This window comes from Camelus dromedarius, chromosome 10 (assembly GCF_036321535.1).
Source record: "Camelus dromedarius isolate mCamDro1 chromosome 10, mCamDro1.pat, whole genome shotgun sequence".
NCBI classification, from domain to species: domain Eukaryota; kingdom Metazoa; phylum Chordata; class Mammalia; order Artiodactyla; family Camelidae; genus Camelus; species Camelus dromedarius.
In genome coordinates, this window is record NC_087445.1 from 45,102,041 (window position 1) to 45,123,362 (window position 21,322).

General features: G+C 40.3%; 1 protein-coding gene across 1 annotated transcript in view; it reads left to right on the plus strand.

The window, feature by feature from the left end:
* LOC105086721 (spermatogenesis-associated protein 31D4) overlaps window positions 1–21,322 on the plus strand; it is a 154,059-nt gene that overhangs the window by 16,023 nt on the left and 116,714 nt on the right. Inside the window, exons 2-3 of the mRNA XM_064490291.1 lie at window positions 9,333–9,435; window positions 18,583–18,702. The gene's annotated coding sequence lies outside the window, so the exon portion shown is untranslated. The remainder of the gene's footprint in view (window positions 1–9,332; window positions 9,436–18,582; window positions 18,703–21,322) is intronic.

Here is a 21,322-nt window from a genome sequence, read left to right on the forward strand (position 1 = left end):
AGGTAAAATTTCACCTGATCATAAGATAGAGAACTTTGTAAACATAAAAGCAGAGGAAGAAAACAAAGTCTTGCCACATTTGACCATGCGAACGTTAACTTCAGCATGTCAAAAAAATCATGAAAAACATTAATATGAGAAATAGGAAAATCTTGTAGCATATATGATCAAGTAAAGTAATATCATCAAAATGAAACTTGTAAAATCCATTCAAGAAACTAAGAATATCCTAGTTAAAAAAAAAAATGAGCAAACACATGAATAGGTAATTCCCAAAGGAAATGCAATTGTCAATATATATGAAAAAATGAATATAAAATATATAGTAAAACAAAAATGAAATGCCTTTAAGATTCCACATACAAATGAGCTCATGCAGTATTTGTCTTTCTTTGCCTGACTTATTTCACTTAGTATAATGCCCAAAATGCCATTTTTAACTCCTCAAATTGGCAAATATTTTTACCAAAAAGTATAGTAACGCTCTGACGTAGAGAATTAGGAAAATAAAGTTCCCGACTGTTAGTAAAGTATATTTGGTGCAATTTTTCTGAAAAGCATTTGGATTTATATATCAAAAGTTTGAAAATATTCCCTCCCTAAAAAAGCAATTCTGCTTTTAGGAACTTACCTTTTACAGTTATGTAAAAAGATGTTTCTTCCAGTATTGTAGATGATATTAACAAACTGGAAACAACCTGAATGTCCAACAACAGTGATTTGGTTCAATAAGTTATGGAAATCATATAGTACTATATTTTCTAAAGCCTTTACAAAGCAGGCTTTAGTAAAAGGATTCTAAACTTGAGTGCCAGGCAGTAACAAAAGTAAGTGAAGTAGTCTGGATATAAAGTGGAGACACGGAGAAGAGAAGAATTATTTCACTTTCCTCTTAATTATCAATAAATCTTTTTAAAAGTGTAAGTGAAATTATAAACAGTAACTGACAATGTCAGTTGGAAGGCAATAGAGAGCAGTAAGGACTGCAGTAAAGTGGAAAGCACAGGCCCTATCTCACAGGGTCAGCTGAGTTCCATGTGATTGATTACCCTGTGACCCAGTCAAACCTATTTATCAGCTACCAATTTACAACCTTTGCTGTAAAATTTTAGTTGGCAAGAAAATGTTTATAATTGTTATGTGAAAAAAGTAGGTTCTGCAGTAGTAAATGTGTAGTAGTAAATGTAGTATATCATAGTATGATATTGAATTGGATAATATATGTATGTATTTGTGTGTGTGTTTGCATCTTAATATATGCACAGAAAAAAAGCCTAGAAGGAAATAAGCCAAAGTGTGGCTTTATGTAGGTCTTATGATCACAGGCTATTTTAATTTTTTCCTTAATATCTCTGCATTTTTAGTATTTTCCATAACAAATAAATACATATTACTTTTAAAAACAACCAAACAAACCAACAAAAGTTTATTTTGGAAACACATAGATTCAGTTTTGATGCTTAGGATGTTCTTAAGCACAGATAAAGTCCTCTCTAGCAGTGGTATTGTTGGCTCCTGACCTGAAGCTGCATCCGGTAGCCTGGTTGTTGTTGTTGCTGTTGTTGTTGTTATTATTATTATTCTGTCATTTTTTAAAATATTCACTGGCTTTTGGTAACCTTGTGCTCATCACCATTGCCAAGAAGTTAATGGAAGTGTGAGCCAGTGAGAGCTTACCTGTTCTAAGTTTTGGAAGAGTTCTATTTCTTCATAGTTAGAGATGTATGCTTTAGGAAGATAACTATATAAATATGTACTAGTGACCCCAGGCCTGGCAACACTACGTTAGTTTAAACCGCACAGATCCATGCGCTACACTTTAATTGTTCAAATGTCCTTACAAAAACAGTTATGAAAAAGTGGCTGTTCACACGGGTACGTGGGGCAATCTTAAACATAGATATGTTGGCTGCTCCCCCCCAACCCCCCCAGGACTGGAGAACAACGGCTGATTCACACTTTGAAAGTCAGGCCAACAAATCTAGAGAAAGCAAATAGAGAGTTGCAAACCTATGAGCGCTTTTATTCCTTCTGCAGATTTACAGAGCGAAATGGATGACTTTGCAATTGTGAAGGGGAAAAAGAATAGAAAAGAAGAAAAGAATGTGTTGGCTTTGTCTGCCAGTGGTTTGAGCAGTAGAGGGCTTTTTTTTTTTTTTTGGATGAAAAGTATGCTCTCAATGGGCGCTCCCAGTTGCCTGAGGCGGCCTCTGAAAGCTCCTCCTGTCAGAGGAACCCGGGATAGAAGGAGCTATTGTCTTCCCAATCTAAAGTTATCACTCTTGCCTTTACCCTTTCTTTTGGACCTTTTCGTGTTGGCTTTATCAGAATATTTTAATCCAGACTGTGGTGACTGGGTGTAATTTATCTCATTAAGCCTCTCCTGTTTTCTTCTGTTTACATGACTAATATTATTATGTTTTATGGAGCTTATGCCAACAAGCCGCTCCTTTGTCCCATTGTTTCAGCTCTCAGGCCAAAAATCAACAAACCAAGTTTTATCTTTCCAATCTTGGACCTCACCTACTTGTCATTCAGTTTGTACAGGTTACATGAAGAGCATGTTCCTTTGAAAACAAAGCAAGGCTTCATTTTTATGACCTAAAACCAAACAATTACCTTTCTCGAAAGGTTGGTCATCTCTTTTTATGAGTGTAGACTGGCAAAGACTCACCTTATGAGGGAGGAAAAAAAGCAGATACTTCCTTGTGGGTTGAAAGCCCAAAGTCCCCCAGCAATAACGCCCTGCTCCCTAACTTGTGTTTCTTCCATAGTGTATAGAATAGCCACAAAGTAGAGAACCTGACCACTGGAAGGCACCTGGTGAGGTTATCTCATCCAAAGCCCTGCCTTTCAGCAAGACCCACCCAAGCCAGACAGTTGGACCAGAGGAGAATCAGCCTTGCTGTTAAAGGCATATGAAGGAGAGCCTTCACTGAACCGCTCACATATTTGAAATATCATGTCAGAAAATTCCTTCTCTACAAAAACTAGCCTTGTGGAAGCTTTAATTGTCATTTCCTCAATTACTCTTTTTCTTTTCCAGATTGAAAATGACCAGGTACCATCCTCAGGGAATCAACAACAATTTAATGGGCAATAACTTCCTACAAGACATTGGTTCTCAAACATTAGCACACATCAGAATCACCTGGAGGCTTATTAAAAACACAGATTGCTGGACCCCATCCCTCAGAGTTTCTGATTCCTGAGATGGAGGAAAGCTTGAGAGTTGGCATTTCTAGCAAGTTCCCAGGTGATGCTGATGCTGTCAGACCAGGGATCCCACTTAGAGAACTGCGGATTCCAGGCACTCTAAAGTAGAAAGATGAGGATAATTAAGAGGCAGAAACAAGTGGATTAACGGCAAGTTAAGTTAACTGCTACATAGAAGATGCTAAATGCCTATCAGATAAATTCTTTGCTGTCAGAGTCCAGTGAAGGGCGGGGAGGCTGACCATGAGCAGTAGTTTAGGATGCTAGCCCTTAACACAGGGAACTGTGGGAGCACAGATGAGGAGCGCAGCGTCTGGGTATAGGCAGAGAAGAGGCCAGGAAGGCTACCCACAGACCTGGAGGCCTGCAGCTTAATTGCTGAGTTGACTCTTAAAGAAGGGAAGGTATCCAGACAGAGTAGCCTAGGCAGGTGCTCTTCCAGCAGAAGGAACTTGGAGGAGACGTGGAGTTTTTGTAGAATAGGAAGTCATCCAATTTTCTTAGAGTGGAGACGGCAAAGAGGTGGTAATGACAGAACTGGAGAGGTAGGCAGGGGCTAGATCAAGAAGGAACATCAGAGCTGGTTTAAGGAGTCCAGCAGTATTCTAAGACCATTAGCTGACATAGAATATAAAGAACAATTCAGTAAGGCTCCACGAACATCAGAGATGAAAAGAGAATAGAAACACAGCTATCCCCAATCCTTGTACTTCCTTCTCTGTAACTAGGACTTCTCAAATGGGCTAACTCTGGTTTCCAGCCAATGTCAGGGCCTTGCTAACCCTCTAGCCTACGTGTGGACAAGATTCCCTTTCCTTCTAGTCTAGTCAAGATCTTTTATAGTTTCATAAAGGGAAATTTGTAAAGACACTAGGCAAATATAAAACCAGAGTGAACAATAAAGTTGGGCCTGGAGGCTTCTAGCTCCATCTTTCACTAGCTATACAGCCTTGAGCATATTCCTGAACATCTTGTGCCATAGTTTCTATATTCAAATAGAGACCCAGTTCCCTAACAAGATCCACAAGATCTTACATGGTCTGGTCCCTACCTGCCTTTTTCAGTCTCATATCCACTGATCTCATATTTTTCACTCCAACTGCAGAAATCTTTCAATCTTGTGTTTGTCATGCTCCCTTTGACCACAGGGCCTTTGCACATACTGTTTCCACTGTCTGCAATACTCTCGCCTCCCTCTTCAGTAATTACTACATTTAGATGTAAGGCTCACTCTTTCTAGGAAATCTTTCATCTTCCTAAATAGGTAAAATCCCTCCCAATATAGGCTTTTTTAGTAGGAGGAACTTATTTGATAGCACTTAGTGTTATTTGTGTAATTGTTGGCTTAATGTTTCTCTTCTTCTAGACCAGGGGTCAGCAAACTATAGCCAGCTTTGGCCTGCAGCCTGTTTTTGTCGATAGAGTTTTTCAGAAACTCAGCCACTTAATGACATATTATTTGTGGCCACTTTTGGACCACAGCGGCAGAGTTGAGTAGTTGCCGCAGACTTTATGGCTCACAAAGCCTGAATAATTACTCTGGCCCTTTGCAGAAAAAAATTTGCCAATTCCTGTACTTGACTATATTCTCCATGAGAGTAGGTACAGGTCTGTTTTTGCTTATGTATCTTCAGCACCTAGCACAGTGTGTGCTCCATGGAAGATGCACCATAAATACAAAAATATTAGTAAATGCAAGAAGATGTTTTCAATGCCTATTTTACTAGAGTGTTGAAAGGGTTAAATAAGATACTATATGTAAAGAACCCAGCAATAATGTGCCTGAAACACAGCTGCTGGTTGATAAATGGTGGCAGTTATTATTATTCTCAGTCTTTCCTTAGTGCATTTTAGTCTTCTCTCTGGGTCTGGACCTCAGCTGTCCCCTGGGCCCAGGCTGAGTTGTGTTCCTGTCCTTCACCTGTCCTATGTCTCTTGTCCTCAGGCCTTGGCTTCGTGCATGAGAAAAGCATTTCTGTTTCCATCCCCAGGATTCTTAGCAATGTCTTCACTCTTCCTAGAGATTTCTTTCTAGGATGTTCAGTCTGAAGTATATTATTCTCAAACCTTGTCATAGCCTTAGGGTGACCCTCCTTTAACCTGTCCCCGGGGGCTTAGCTTCACCAGGGTCATCTAACTGATAGGACTTTCATCTTATTTTATGGCCACCTCCTTCAGGGACAGCAGACAATTTCTTCTCTTCTAGTTTGGCAGGAGAAGCTATAGGAGTGGAGGCTTGGGAATTGAACCTTTGTGGTTTCAAGGTAGAAAGCTGTTCAGCCTGGACACAGGCCCACCTGGTGCAGGACCCAAAGGGAGGGGGTTTAGTAAAACCAGAGGTCAGCAAACTGTAACCTATGAGCCAAATCCAGCCCACCTCCCATTTTTCTGTGCCTCTCACGCTAAGAAGGATTTTTACCTTTTTAAATGGCTGGGGGGGAAATATCAAAAGAAGAATAATATTTTGTGATGCATGAAAATTATATGAAATTCAAATTTCAGTGCCCATAAATAAAGTCTTGCTGGAACACAGCTGTGCTCATTCAGTTACTTCTATAGCTGCTTTCACGTCACAACAGCAGAGTTGAGTAGATGGCATCACAGACAGTAAGCCAAAGATGTTTACTGACTAGCCCTTTAGAGAAAAGATTTGCCAACCCCTGAGTTACACTTTTAGCTTGAGCGGTGACAGTGACTTCGATCTGAGCTCATCAGAGCGTGTTCTGTGTTCAGTGTTGCACGGCCTCTACAAACCCACTGGGTCCCATCCCAGGGTGCAGCTCAGGGTGTGGCTGGGAGAGAATGGGTTCATCAGATGGGTTAGTTGGAGCAATCATTCCTGAAGGAGGTGGGAAGGGATGAGATAAGAGAACACAACAGTCTGGTTCAATGCTGGTTTTGCCACTTAAAGCAGTGGGAGCTTGAGCCAGTATCTTACTTTCTCTAAGCAGCAGTTCTTATATTTTAAAATCTGAATAATTATACACTCAAATAGATAGTGATGTAGTGAGTACCAAGTAAGCTAATACACACAACAATGCCTGGTGTGCAGTCAGCACTCAATAAATATTCACTCCTGTTACTACGTTTGGCTGGAGTACACCCGTGGAAGAGTTGGCTTTGGAGAGGAGAAAGCCATCTCAACTTAGTGCAGCATGTAGAACAGAGTGGAAAAATAGATATTGGAGACAGACAGACCTGGATATGTGTCACTGCTGTGTGATCCTAGGAAAGTTGATTAACTTCTCTGAGCTTCAGCCCTCCCACACCTCCTTTATGTAACTCATATGTCAAGTGGGACCTTCCTACTCTTTGATTTAGGTAACATTTCCTTAATGGAACCACCTGTCACCATCTCAGGTGAAACACATGGAGCTTCCGTTTCATCTTTTGCCAACAAGCCCATTGAGAAAATTCTTTCAGCGTTCTTTCTAATTCTTTCATGAATTTAAATTTATTGGAGATTTGAAGTTACACTTCTGAGAGTGGGTCAGATTGTGGCTCACACAGTCTTTTTCTAAACCTCCTGCTCTCCTCTTACCACTACCTCCCTTTTTTCTAAAAGAATAAATTTTCTCTATCTCCTAGTGAGCAAAATAGGGATAATTATGACTCTCTCACAAAGTGTTTGTGGGAATTAATCGAGGTAATGTATCTACCAGCTCCTGGCATGCTGACGGCATCCCCACCCCTCTGGATTCTTCCTTTGGGATTTGGAGAAACAAAGAGAGAATTTGAGAGTGATTTTGAGGTGGGGGTGAGGGTTGATAAAGCAGCCAGGAAGGTCATCTCCTTGACCATTACCCTCCAGTGAAGTTGAAGAAGAGATTATTTGCCAAGAGAAACTGGGAGAGGTGGAGGGACTCGGGGCGGAAGCCAGACAAGTCTGGTTTATCTTGGAGCCCATCCAAAAGGGTTGAGTTAGTAAAACAGCAGTTCCTCTACATAAATCCTTCAGGTTCTTGAAAAATATTATTAAATCACTCCTGCATCATAAATAATCCTAATTTTATTAATCTTGCCTTTCAGGCCAAGGCGCAGCTTGTGCAGGGCCCCCTCTCCCGAGCATACAGCTGAAAGGGGAAGGTCCCCGGGCAGGGGGGCCACGCCCGCACTCTGGGCCGAATGTGTTAGGTGGCCTGCAGTTTAAACTGGCCTTCCCTGATGTGTTCCAAGCGCTGTCAGAGTGGAGCCTTCTTAATCATCTTTCCTGAGGTGTAGGACTCAGAGTGGGAGGCTTACTGGCAAGGTTCTGCATGAAGAGGCCTGGGAATTCTGTCGGTTGTCTCCTTGGACTTGTCCGATGTCCTGTTTGCATTAGTATTCTTTTTATTTTTAAACCGCAGAGGGTTTTGTTTTGTTTTGTTTTGTTTTGTTTTTTACTTCTTCCGAAAGAGCTGATAGATGGCCCTCTTCCATTTTGCTTTGGGCCAAGGATGCTTCTGCCCAGTGTTGTGAAAACAAATGGTTGTAATTAGTCAATGCCAAGTTGTATCCTATACCTTAAGAGGCCCTTGCTATCCTCCCTAACTGCCCCTGCCCACCTCTCTCTCTCTCTCTCTTTCTCTCTCTTGCATTTTTTTAACTGAGAGACTCTAATAGTTTTCCTTTCAAAGCAAAGTTGAAGAGTTAGCAATACCTGTCTCTATTATGTGGTGGTGTTTGGGGCTAAAAAAAAAAAAAACACTAGGAGTTCAGCAAACGGGTTCAGTTCCTGTTAGTCTGCTGTGTGTCTTCTGACAGGGTCTTTACTAAGTGTTTTGGTTTTATGACTAAATGTCTTCCCCAAATATAAAAATAATTTGTGTTTGTGTGTAAAACATGAAGACACCATAAAGTGCATAGAAATGTAAACAAAAACCATGTGTTGGGTTCTTTCACCCTCGGATACCCCACTGCTAACATCCTGATGCATTTCCCTGGACTTTTGCTTTCTCTGCAGGTGTGGGTACATAGTTATCAAATGTGGTCCCATTGGACACACAGCTTTGAAGCCTGCTTTTCTACTTACATTTATTTCATGAGCATTTTCTCATCAATAAAAATTCATCAAAAGCAACCTTTTTAATGGCTGTATAGTATTTGTACTGCTTGCTGCCCCTGACTTAATCATTCTCAGATGGTTTCACACATAGGCTGGGTCCAGTTTTCCACCATGTAAATAATGCTGCAGCGAGCTTCTTTGTACCTTGTCCTTGTATATCTGAAAATTCCCGTGGAAGGTACTCCTAGAAATAGGATTACTGGGAAAATAGAATCCTGGAACCTCACCTAAGTCTTCCCTGACTTTAGTCAGCCCAAGGGGTTTCACCTTGGATCACAAAGTGATTAGTAACTAAAAAAACAATAGGACTGGCTAATTTTTGCCTATTGGTGGTTTCATGGTATGCAACTTGGAGACAATATAATAAAACAATGTGTCATAATTATGATTTGGAGATAGTCCAAGGGGATAATAATAATAATAGCTAACATTTATTGGGTGGTTAATATGTGCTAGGCTCTGTTTGAAGTGTTCTACAGATATTAACTCATTTAATCTCACAACTCTGGAAAGTGTATGGTCTTATTATCCCCATTTTATAAATGGGAAAGCTGAAGCCACAGAGGGTTTAAACTACAAGGTAAGTGGCTGAGCTAGGATTCAAATCCAAGCATTTTGGCTGGGAGTCCATGCCCTTACCCACTTGATGACCCTGCCTGGAAATAACCGAGTGGGTAAGATCCACAGCCCCCTCCTCCCCCCACATGCTAAGGCTGAAGTGCAGCTGGAAGGGAGTGGGGAGTCCGCTGAGCACTGCTGAGTTACAGCCCTCCTTTCCCCAGCTCTCATTGCCACATTCACTAGCTGTGCATCTGTCTGGGGGAGGACAGGAGAGAAACCAAGCTGCAAAGTGCCCGGTCCTGTATCTGAAAGGGAAGAGGAATGTATATCAGGGTGGTCTCAGGAAGCTGCTTATTCAGGAAGGGAGGAAAGAAATAAATGAAAAAAACACAGCTTCAGGGTTTTGGCTTTTTTGTCTTGTTTTCGGTTTGGGTTTGGGCAATCATGAGCACATTAGGCCTCCCTAATAGAAACAGCGTTTCCCTGACTGTTTTCACCAATTTGGTTTCAGTGGCTCCCAGTCATGTGCTGGTGCAGATGGTACCAGCAGTGGCAGAAGTGAGCTGCAGCGTAGGAGATACTGGAGACGCCGGTGACCGTGAATCCTGGAGCAGGTAACTAATCATTTTTGATCCTGTCCACTGCTGAGTGCCTGGGTTACAAATGACCTCCAGGCAACTGTTCAACGTGGATGGTTCTAAAGGCACCTCGTTGTGGAGAGCGCTGCCTAGACTGGAGTTCTGATTAATGGCCCTTTTCTTTTGTCCCACCTCCTTATGCTTCCTTAAAATAACACTGATGTTACAAAAGACTACACAGGGCATTTCTATTTAGGTGGGGTCAACCAGCGCTGGGGTGAAACAGAACACAGCCACTGCAGCAAAACACAAACACAGAGCTAATCTGTCCTGCTTCACCTGCCCACTGGCCAGGTTCCTCGTACGGAAACCCAGCCAGAGGAGTTCCCTCTGTTCCCACTGGCTCAGGATTGAAATGTGGAAAACTGTGAACACCAGCAGTGACCCAGGGCAGAAATGATTCCCCACAACTTTTCATGGATGTCGCCGGCAGAGAAATCCTCCTACAGGTGTAAGTGGGGGACCCCAAACAGCCAGAAACTTGTTTTCAGTTTCTGCCCTGCCTGGATCTGGCACATAGAGGCATTCAACCAACGTATGCTGCTGAATTGCAGTGGGTTCTACTGAGTTGAAGTGGATAGAATAGTAAGAGGCAGAAATAGAGATGCTTTTTCCTTTTATTTCAAAATAAATTTAATTGCACTAATAATAAAGGTAGTAATGACAGTAAGAGTTACCATCGTTTCCTAGGGGCCAGGCCCTGTTCCAAGCAGTCTCTCCTTCCCCAAGGGATAACCTCTATCTGACTTTTAACACCAGAGGTTACTTAGCAGAGGGAAATTTTTAATAGGGGGAACATTATCAAAGTTCATCCAGAGTCCTCAGTTTCCCTGAGTGCCTCTGGAATCTCTAGTTGGCTTAGTTGCAAAAAGAAGCCCTAACAGCTAAAAGGTAGTAAAGTAAGGAGTCAAGTTCACATTAGGAATTAGACCTCAAAAAACAGAAATGAAATAAAAAAGATTAATCATTGAGTTCGGTCTCCTTGAGGTCACATCAGCCCGATCTACTTCCTTTATTGCTGTAAGACCCTGCAGTGTCCTTTCACATAATTGTGAGGATGCAGTGGAGAGGGGTGGGGGCAGGAGACTGGGGTACACCTACCTAAGCCAGTTTGTGAACAAACGACAAGCAAGTTACGGGGAGTCCATGGTAGTGTTTTATGTACAACTAAAAACATCCAAAATGCCTCCTAATATTATGTGTGTATGTGTGTGTATAATATATAAAGAATTATATGAGGTATACTGTTATGTGTAGAAGTCTCGGAGCCCTCCTCCTGAGAATTCTCCCAGGAAGTTGGGGACTGGGAGTGGCAGCCATGCTAGTACAATGTGGCCCTTCCCCGTGCTGATTGAAGGGACCAGTAGCAGACATTGGACTCAAGACCAGCCAGTTAGAACCTGTCTCCCTGGAATTTATCACTGGAATGAAAGGATGCTAGTTGGCACAGGGTGGTCTCTTAAACCAAGAGTGTACAACTCAAGAGCTGTGTTGCCACACCATAGGCAGCACAAGCACACAACACTTGACTGTAGAGAGAAGGGAGCAGACGTGGGAGACAGATTAGGGTCATGAAGTAAGAGACCGGAGAAGAAGGCAGAAGGAGATGGAGAGGTGACACTGGAGCAAAGTAGCTGTTTTGGCTTCTGCTGGTTTTTGTTTAGTTCCTAGTCAACCGCTTGTGAGACTCGGCTGTGTCTCTTCTTCTGGGGCACCATTGGCTACTCTTGAATGTTTACACTTCAACCTCCACTGTTTTGATAATGCTAACTTGAAGGGCTTCTGCTCCTTGTTGTTGCAGCAACCATGGCTGTGTAACAAAAACCACCCTCAAAATTTAGTGGCTTAAAATAAAGATACTTATTTTGCTTAAAAATCTGCATTCTGAGTGGAGTTTAGCATGGATAGCTTGTTTCCACTACCACTTGGTTTCAGCTGGGGTAGTTTGAAGGCCAGGGGCTGAAATTGTCTGAACTCTTACCTGTGCCTGGCCTGGGAAGACTCAAGAAGTGGGGGACTGGAAGAAGTGGGACTATGTGGAAATCTCTCCATCCATGTTTAGTCTCTTTATCATGGTGGCTTCAAGGTAGATGGACTTTCCCCTGGAGGCTCAGGTCCCAGAGACAGAGGGCCAGGTGGAAACCATATTGTCATTTATGACCTAGCTTCCAAAGTCATGCAGTGTTATTTCCACCTCAGCCTGTTTCTGGAGGCAGTTACAAAGAAGATCCACCCAAGCTCAGAGGGCCCTTGCCTCTCCATGAAGGAATGTTACCATCACATTGTGAGAACACGTGGCTGGAATGTATATTAATGTGGGCATCTTCAGAAAATAGAATCAGTCATACTTGTAAACAAAAGAACCTTGTTTAACACACAGAATAATCCTTAGAACTCAAAAAGTATCAGAGTTCCCGGAAAATCATCAGTGTTGTGATGGAGAATATGCTGATTGGTGGATACAATGAGAATTCTTTCTTTTTTTCTTTTTTTTTCCAATTCTGAATTAATGAACATCAAATTTATCCATAGGTGGTCTCACTGGGTTCTACCCCAGAAGCAGCATTTTCCAGGTGACTTGTCTCTTCAATTCAGGACCATCTTATCTTCTTTTTGCCATGTAATTAGGAGTGGATCAAGTTCAAATCCCTTGCTGTTTGTAGTGAAAGGTTTCTGGTCATTTGGTTTTTAAATGTCATTTGTAAGTATATCCTTTCTTGCTTGGTGAATGAGATTTTCCCTCCAACTGGACTCTTCTCATACTTTTTATAAATAATGATCTATGTTTTCAGGGTCCAAAATATTCCAGAGCTGTAAAGCAGGCACGGCTGAAAGATGTGTTAACTCCTTCAGGCCTCCAAGGTGCTATTTCAGATCTTATTGCCTCATATTCCATAATGGAAGCTTGAGCCTTATTGATGGCTCTTCTCTTGATTGTGTGTGTGTGCAGGGTGAAGGCCAGGACTGAAAGAATTGGTGACCTGGAACAGGAAGCTGAATTAACTCTTTCCACAAGGCTTCAAAGAAGAGATTTTAGTCTTACAAACTCGAAAGCCTAAAAGATACTGAAGCTTCCAGAATAAATCAGTAACTAAGACAGTGTTATTAGATGCAGTAATTACTGGAGTGTTGATGTTGTCTGAAAATAGGTACATTCTCTACTTACTTTATAGCAACATTTCCAATACTGTACTAAAATTAAGTTAACTATAAAAATATGCACATTCTATATGATTACATATAGAAAACTTCAAATTGTCATCTTTTTTATTATTGATAAAGGTCACTTGGGTTTGTGCAAAAATCTTCAATTTATGGGTTCGGCCTGCTATTTGTTATGTGGAATAGAAAGATAAGACCATTGATGGCAAGTTTTAAAAATTCTACCTATCATAAGTAAATATGTATGAATATAGGGGCAGCCTGAATAATCGGTATATTTTGGATTTTGCACAACTGGTAGTCTGATAAATGTTTAACAGCCAGCTCTCCAGGGCCAGCATTTGCCAGTTTCTGTAGTGTAAATATTTCCACCGTGGCTGATCTCGTGCTACTAACATAGCATCACAGAATGCAGAATTGGGAGGAGATATGCTCAGTGGGCTCTTGTGAGCTATATGAGCCAGTCCTGCACACCACTGTTAACAATTTTGGGAAAGCTAGTTGGATGACTCCTGGATAAACCTTGTTATAATACTGAAGGGAAAAAAAAGACAAATTTTAGATGCAGCAGAGATATTTAATGCCATTGAATCTCTGTTTACTCCGCCACATTTCTCATTGACCAAAGGACTGGGAACAGAGATGGAAGTATTTAAAAGTTGCTAAGCAATTCTCTGGCCCTCTCTTCCCTTGCCACTGCACCACTGCAGTAGGGGAGGCACATATTCCCAGTGATGCAGATACAAGATGGTAGAAACTGTATCAACATGGTTCCATGAATGTCTGTGGCGCTCAAACCCCATATACCAACATTGGATGGATTGCATGCTTCAGTTAGCAATTGATGCCCAACAAGCCATCCCATACAGAATGGCTTAAAGCAACAATTTATTGTTCTGTCTCACATTTCAGTGAGTTGGTTGGGCTCCACTGGGCAGTTCTGCTCTTCTTATGCAGGGTTTCATGTGATTATACTCATATGGTGGCTGGGGCAGGAGTCCTTGGAAAGCTTGGCTGGAATTGAACTGAGGATGGCTTCTTTGCTCAGGTCTGGCACCTAAGCGCTCCTCCACAGGGAGTCTCATTCTCTAGCCATCTGCGCAGGGCCTCTCTTTGCAGTAGGATGGTCAGCCTTCTTATATCATGAGTGACTTCAAATGCAGAGGCTGTCAAGATCTCCTAAGGATTCTGTTACATTTTCTTGGTTAAAGTGAGTCATGGGATCAGTGTAGACAGTGGGAGGTGACTAGACAAGGGTGTGACTACGAGGAGGTAAGAGTCATTGGGAGCCCTCTTTGGAAACTAGCTGCCACATACCACAAGTAAAAAGTAAGCCTTTGTTATGTTAAGCCATTTAGATTTCAGGGTTAATTTGTTCCCTTGGCAAAACCTAATCTGACTAATCCAGAAATTGGTACTGTATTAGTGAGGATAAGGTAGACTGTGGTGCAAAAATAAGCCTCCAAATCTTAGCAGCTTAACATATGGGCCTCTGGGGGTCTGATGGCTCTCCAGGACCACTGCCTTCCAGTGGTGACTCAGGGGTCTCAGTCACCAAGTGACGACTCAGGCCACTTGCATTTTGTTGGGACACCATCTGAAACCTTCCAGCACACCTGAGCAGGAGGAAAGAGGGCAAGAGGAACTCATGGCTCTTAAGTACCTACTGGCCAGGACTAGTCATATGCCTCTTGCCCCAACTGTAAGGAGGCTGGGAAATTTAGAGGAACGCACAGATATTTGGTGATTAGTAAATGTCTCTGTCATAAAGTTATATGGAGCTCTTTGCCTCTTTTGTTTTTCCTCCCTTCCCCTTACCTCATCCTCTATAAGAAATCTAAGAAAAAGAGAGAATGCAGAGTGGAGTCGGGGAAGGAAGGAAGCATAGCAGAAGGAATTTATAGGATGCAAAGTACCGCCACTAAACTATTAACAAAACTATTAACAAGTACTGCTAAACAAAATCTATTAACAGATAACTGTAATAGCAGAGGCTTACACTGTGTTTTTAACTTTTTTTTCCTCCTTTTTAATCAGCAACGATAAGGAAGCTAAACCAGATTAAGTGCTATCTTATTGGAGATACAAAGGCAAACAAGGGGAAAGAAGTGATTGAAGAGCACTTCAGAAAGCTGGGTGCATTCAAATCTGCAGGGCCTGATTACTCACATTCCAGGGCACTTAAGGAATTGGCAGTGTAATTGCAAGACCACCAGCCTTTATTTTAGAAAAGGAAGATTGGATGGGAGAAGGTCCTGACAAGTGGGATCTGCAGATGGAGTACATTTTTTTTTTTAAACAGGGAAAAGCACAACCATAGTAATTATAGACTATTCAGCTTATCTTGGATACCAGGGAAGATACAAGAACAAATCATCAAACAATTTGCAACCACCTAGAAGAGCACAAGGTACTGGGTAGTAATCAGCATGATTTTGTGAAGTACAAATTATGCCAGGCCAATTTAATTTTACCAAGAGAGAGTGACAAGCCTAGCAGAAGAGGGGAAAGCAATACCTACAATTGGAGTTTAGTAAGGTCTTTTTCATTTGTTTTCTTGTTTTTTTTTTTTTTTTTAATTCCATCTCCTGACATTTTAAACATCAGCTCTCCAAAAGGATGTTACCTGGGTCAACAATTGGGAGGGACCTACTCTGGATGAGGCACTCAGAGTAGTAAAAACAAAGATTCAGCTCCAGGTTATCACAGTGATTAGTCATAGTTATTGTTATTTTAATCAGTTAATGTGGACAAAGAAGATGATGTTAGTGGTGGAGATGCTGAGATACAAATAACATTCTCCACTACTGAGAGAAAGTATGAGAGGAAACAGGAGATACAAAAACCAGTCTAAGAAACCCAACAGCTAAGTAATACTGAATCCAGAAAGGGAGAAAATGGTGAAAGAGAAATTACTAGAGAAATTGTATGAAAAAATTTCCCAGAAAAGGACATACGTGTTTACAATAAAAAAGGCCACTAAGGCTTAACTATAATAGATGGGGAAAATAACCCACTTGGACACAACTTTGTAAAGTTTTAGAAGTCTGAGAATCAATAAAACTTGTAAAAGTTTCCAGAGAGAAAAATTAGGCCACCTACAGAGGAATCAAAATTGAGCAGCCAAATTCTCATTAACATCTCTGACTGCTAGAAGATAATAGAGTAGTCCTTTTGATTCTGAGGGAAATTGAGTTTAAAACTAATTTCCATAGTCAGCCAACGTATCAATCAACCGTGAGAGTAAAATATAAGCATTTCACATAAACCAGCACTTAGAAAGTTTACTTCCCAGGACTCATTTCTTAAGAAGCTACTTGAATATATATTCCACCAGAACTAGAAGGTTATCCAAGTAAGAAGAAAGCAAAGGTCCTAATACAGAAAACGGAAGTAGAGTATGATACAAAATTTTCCATTTTGGAGCAGGAGAATGAAGAGCTTTGAAGGGAAGGACTCTGGGGCAAAAGGGGACTCCCTACATTTCATAGTGAGAGTGAGAGAACAAAAAACCAAAAACAAACAAACAAAAAATTTGAGTGTTCTGGTAGAGTATGTATTTTGACAATAAAAAAGAGAGGCAATTAAGAATTTCAGAAAAAACAAAAAGCTAACCGAGAATGTTATGGTCTAGTTTTGAAGAATAATAAAATGTATGATTTTCAGTAATTTATGTACTATAAGAGAAAGACTAGTACATGGTACTCAAACAGTCTCCTTTGAGTAGATAAGGGGTTATGATGTTGCCTTCATAGAAAGGGAAATGGCAATTTGAAAATGCTCCTTAGCTTGGCAGTGCACAATGTTGCTGAAGTCTTAATAACCTAAGTACTTTGGCTTTAAACTCTTATAGTCAACCTAAGGACAGAGTAAAGAATATCTTGGTTATGTTGTAGAAATTTAAATAAAAGGTAAACATTAATCTTCATAATGTAAAAGTATAGCTAACAGAAGATAGGAAGTGGAAAATGAAGGAAATATGAAGAGAACAGTATGGCTGAAATGCTCAGCGTCTATAATGAGAAGTCAAGATGCTCAAGTTTTTAGAATGAGAAATTGAGGCATAATGTAATATTCAAAGTTACAAGGGTAACCACAACAGAACTTTAAAATAATAATAAAACTGTCCAAAACTAGGAGGAGTTGGGAGGAAGAGGAAGATAGCATAAATGAACTAAATGCTTATCTTTTGTAACGGAGGCCATTCATAACGAAGAAATTGAAAAGAGGAATCATTTTCCAAACATCCCATATATGGAATTCGAAGAATGCATTCGTGAGTGATTTTTCACAGGCATACATGTAAGGTCATGGGGCACAACCTCAGAGCACAACTATCAACAGTCTTAGTTTAGGGACACATTATAGTGCTGATGATCTTGCAACCATGGCATTTTTTTTTTCCATTCCATTATCCATCCCCAGTTATAAGATTATATTTGCAAACTTAAAGTCATACCTGCTTTAATGCTTTTTAAAATTTTCTCAGAATGATCTCTAATGTTTCACTGACTGTTCCCTCCAAAATTAATAGCATGGTATTTGGCCATGTGGCCTCTTTATGGTATTTTATTACATCTAATTTCTGTTCTCAAAGAATACATTCTCAGAATTGGGGTTTTGCTCCCACTGAATGAAAACTTAGATGACCTTGTTATAGAATAAAAACTATTTAAAAATTATAACTCTAAAAAGTAAAATAATATAAAAGTCACTTGAATCACTTCTGGTTGTTCCCGTACATTTAAGTAACAGCATGGTTCACAGGCTCCTGTTAAGTGATGGCAGATGCAAGTAGAACTCTGTTGTATCTTCATAATTGAGGTCCAGAAAATTCAGTCGTGTAATGTGTAGGGCCAACTTAGTACAGATAATGAAATGACCAATGTGAGCTGGCTGCAGAAGGACTAGAGCCATCACCAAACTTGTCATACCCAAATTTCCATTGTCAAGGCGTGTATAATTACAGGTTCCACTGTACTTCTGATTACTGGCTAGAGTGGCATGCCACATAGCCACACAGATAAACACAGTTGCCGTACGCACTGCACTGCCTGCTAGCTTTAAATTGTGCAATTCTTGATTACTCTTGGCAAGAGTTAAACGATTTCAAATTTTGCACAAAATTGGTACTTACCTAATAGGCCAATTACACTATTTCAAATATTCATTATTCTAATTTATTTAAAATATGAGTATATTGTAAAAGAGCAGTATTTACTTTTTTAAATTAGGGGAAGTCAGGGGGGTATTTAAAACTAGAAGAACCCAAAACAGAAATCTTGAAAGAAGTGTTCACAGGACTAGGCTTGGGGAGGAATCATCATAACTTCTTTGTATCATTTGATCTATACTGTTCAATTTGTTGTAAGGGACATTTACTACTATAACATAGCAAGTATTAAAGTAAGTAAATTCATAAAAACAGTAACAGTTGCCTCTCTTAGTATTTCTCAAAGACTGGACCATGAAATACTTGTTAAAAATACAGAATACCTGTTTCCAGACAGAATCCTAATGAATTTGATCCCTTCTACTGGGGCCCAGAAATCTGCATTGGGACCATTGGCTTAGACACAGATCTTACTAACAACTCACTTGTACATCTTCTTCAAGTGTATTTCAGGATTGAACTTCTTGTGAAACCATCACATGCTGTATTGCCTTCTGCAGTCTTAACCATCTCCCAGCATCCTTCCTTCCCTTCCTTTATCACTAGAAGGAAGAAAAAACCAAAATGACCTCACTCACTCTTTCTCTCTTTTTGCATATGGTCTTATGTAGGGGAACGGTTCATTTTAAGATTGTTTAAGCTGTACCACCTCTTGAACATGAGCAGCTAAGGAAATCTAAGTGGTAAAACTCATGACAATGACTGGTTTCTTCATTATGTAGGGAGAAAGATTTTGAGGCTGTCTCTGTATCTTCCTTAGGTGCTAATCACTTTTTTCTCCTTCCCAGGGCTGCAGGAATATTGATCTCAGCGTTATTTTGACCATTAATGAATTATGAAGGCAATAAGCAGAGACACACACCTCCAGCCTCCTGGGAGCTTAGCCTTCTGCTACAACGTTTGCATTTGTAAGTCAGCACCTGTGCAATCTATATTCTGACTATTTGTTATTATTCTCCTTTAATTACACGGTGGTGGTGGTCCATTTGTAGCCTGAGAGCAACCAACTGGAGAGTCAAAGAAATTATTAAAATATTGACTTTAAATTAAAGGGCCAAAAGGAAACATGGCTGGGTTTGTTCCTACTCATTCCAGTGTGATGGTTCAGGGACAGTTATTCCCTTTCACGTCAAGGGAAGTTGGGTCTAAAAAGTTAGTACAGAAATTCTACCTTAAAAGAATTTTTAACCTTAAATATTTCCTGTGTCGTCAGTATTTCTGTTAGCATTGGCTTTACCTCGTCTATCAAGCACTGTTTTGTTTGGCAGGTGATACATTTTTACATCCTGTACTTCATACTTGGTCCTGATAAATCACTCAAGTTAGGGTTTGTTGGATGGTCAAGTTGTGGATGTTGTGGATGGTCAAGTCGGTCCCGGAAAACTTTTCCTTTTAGCATTTTGGTAACTTTTTATTTTGATACAATTTCAAATTTCTGTAAAAGTTTCAAGAATTGTACAAGACACCTCCATTTACCCTTTACTGAGATTCATGTTTATTTGTATCTTGACCATTCACTACCCCTCTTTTCTATGAATCTATGTATATTATACACTCTCTTTCTTTCCTGACCCATTTGAGAGTAAGTTGAAGACATTGTGCACCTTTACCCTGAAATATTTTGGCGTTTTCCTAAGAATAACATTCTCTTTAATAACCATGGTTGTTAGCAAACTCAGGTATATTAATATGGATATAAGCCACAGTCCAAATTTAAATTCAGATTTTCTTAATTGTCCTAGTGATGTTGCAATAATTAGTTATAAGCTAATTTTTACCCCAGACCAGGATCCAATCCAGGATCATGCATTGTATTGAGTTGTAATACCTCCTTTGTTTTCTTTATTCTGGAAAAGCTTCTAAGCCTTTGTCTTCTGAACGTGACATTTTTTAAAGAGGGTAGACTAGTACTCCTTTTATTTTGTCTTTCTTTCTATTTTTTTTTTCCCTTTGGGGAAGGTTCATCATTCTGGGTTTGACTGGGATGTCCTCATGTTTAGACTTGGGTTAGGTATTTTTTGGGCAGAGACACCATTGAAGTGAGGAAGTGTCCTTGTCAATGTGGCATATCTAGGGTACCTGATGTCCATTTGTGATGTTAACTTCGATCAGTTGGTTCAAGTGCTTTCTCCACTGTAAAGTTACAGCTTTTCTCTTTAAAAATTGCATGTGTTTTGTGGGGAGATACCTTGAGACTGCGTCAATATCCTACTTACAAAATTTTTTCTGACTACTTTAGCACCAATTGATGAAGGAACTCCAACATTTCTTCTAGACTTACTAGTTGGCATTTTGCTGTGAGGAAGAGCTTGCCTTCTCCCCGTTTAATTTTTTTTACTTATTTAAGTCTGAACTTACGGATTCCTGTGTTATTCAGTGAGTTACAATCTAGTACTGTCTTTTTTTATTTTGATGCTCAGATTTTTCCCAGATTTGGCTAGTGGGCAGCTCCGTCACCTGTTTGTCTTTTTGACATATTTCCATGATGCTTCGAAACACTGCCTTACTTTCTATAGTAACTGGCTCATCTTATATTTTCTCTGCCTCCTCCCTAGAATTAACCATTTCTCCAATGAGCCCCCAAGTAAATTTTGGTAAGAAAATCGGATTTACCCTTTGTGCCTGCCCCTCCCCATTTCCCGTCACCTTTCAGCAACCTGTCCCGTGTGTCCCTATTGTAACCATGATTTTTAGTATCTCTAGTTAGAGAGGAAATTCTGATAAATTTGTTTACCTTAAAATTGTTTGGGAATGACTGCATTACCTTTCTTAGAAATGTTTGTGTTTTAAAAGAGGAAACAAGGTAGAAAGCAATGCTCAATTAAAAAAAAAAAAATATATATATATATAAATCATAGAATGTTACCGGTGAAGGAGACTTCAGATCACAGGGTCACAAACTCAGCCTCCTTCAGTGCCCTAGTAGTATGAACGTGCATGAAAGCCCAGTGGCGTCAGCAACAGTGTACAGACTGGGCTGAGCTAGAGGATGCAAGCCCACCGAATGACATTTAAATTCAGATAAACAAACACTGAGCAGACCAAGCAAAATTTGTTTCTAATCCTTATTTGCTAGAGGACCTCCTGCTGATGACTTTTGTGTTAAAGTAAAACTAAACAGTGGTTTTAACACTGTGCCTGGAGGAGCTATCAAGATGCTTTATGGAACTTTCCTGGGGGTTCTGGAAACACTGTAGACCTCCCAGTCCTCTTCAACCAGATTCACTTCCTTATTATCTGTTTGATGTGACAGGCGCCATGTGAGACTCTGTGTGAAAGAAGGGATCTGTGGATGTTGAAACAAGCTTGGAAAGCACTGATGTAGTCCAGCCACCTAATTTTGCAGATTCTTGCAGATAAGCAGACTGAGGCCATCCAGGGACAACGGTTATTGCCGGGATCGTTAGTGGCAGAGTGAAGGCTGAAACCCAGACTTTCCGATGCTTGGTCCAAACTCTTTTCCCTGCACAAAGTTGCTTCACCTAATGATGGAAAATCAGGTGCTAGTGAAGCAGGTTATCCTAATGT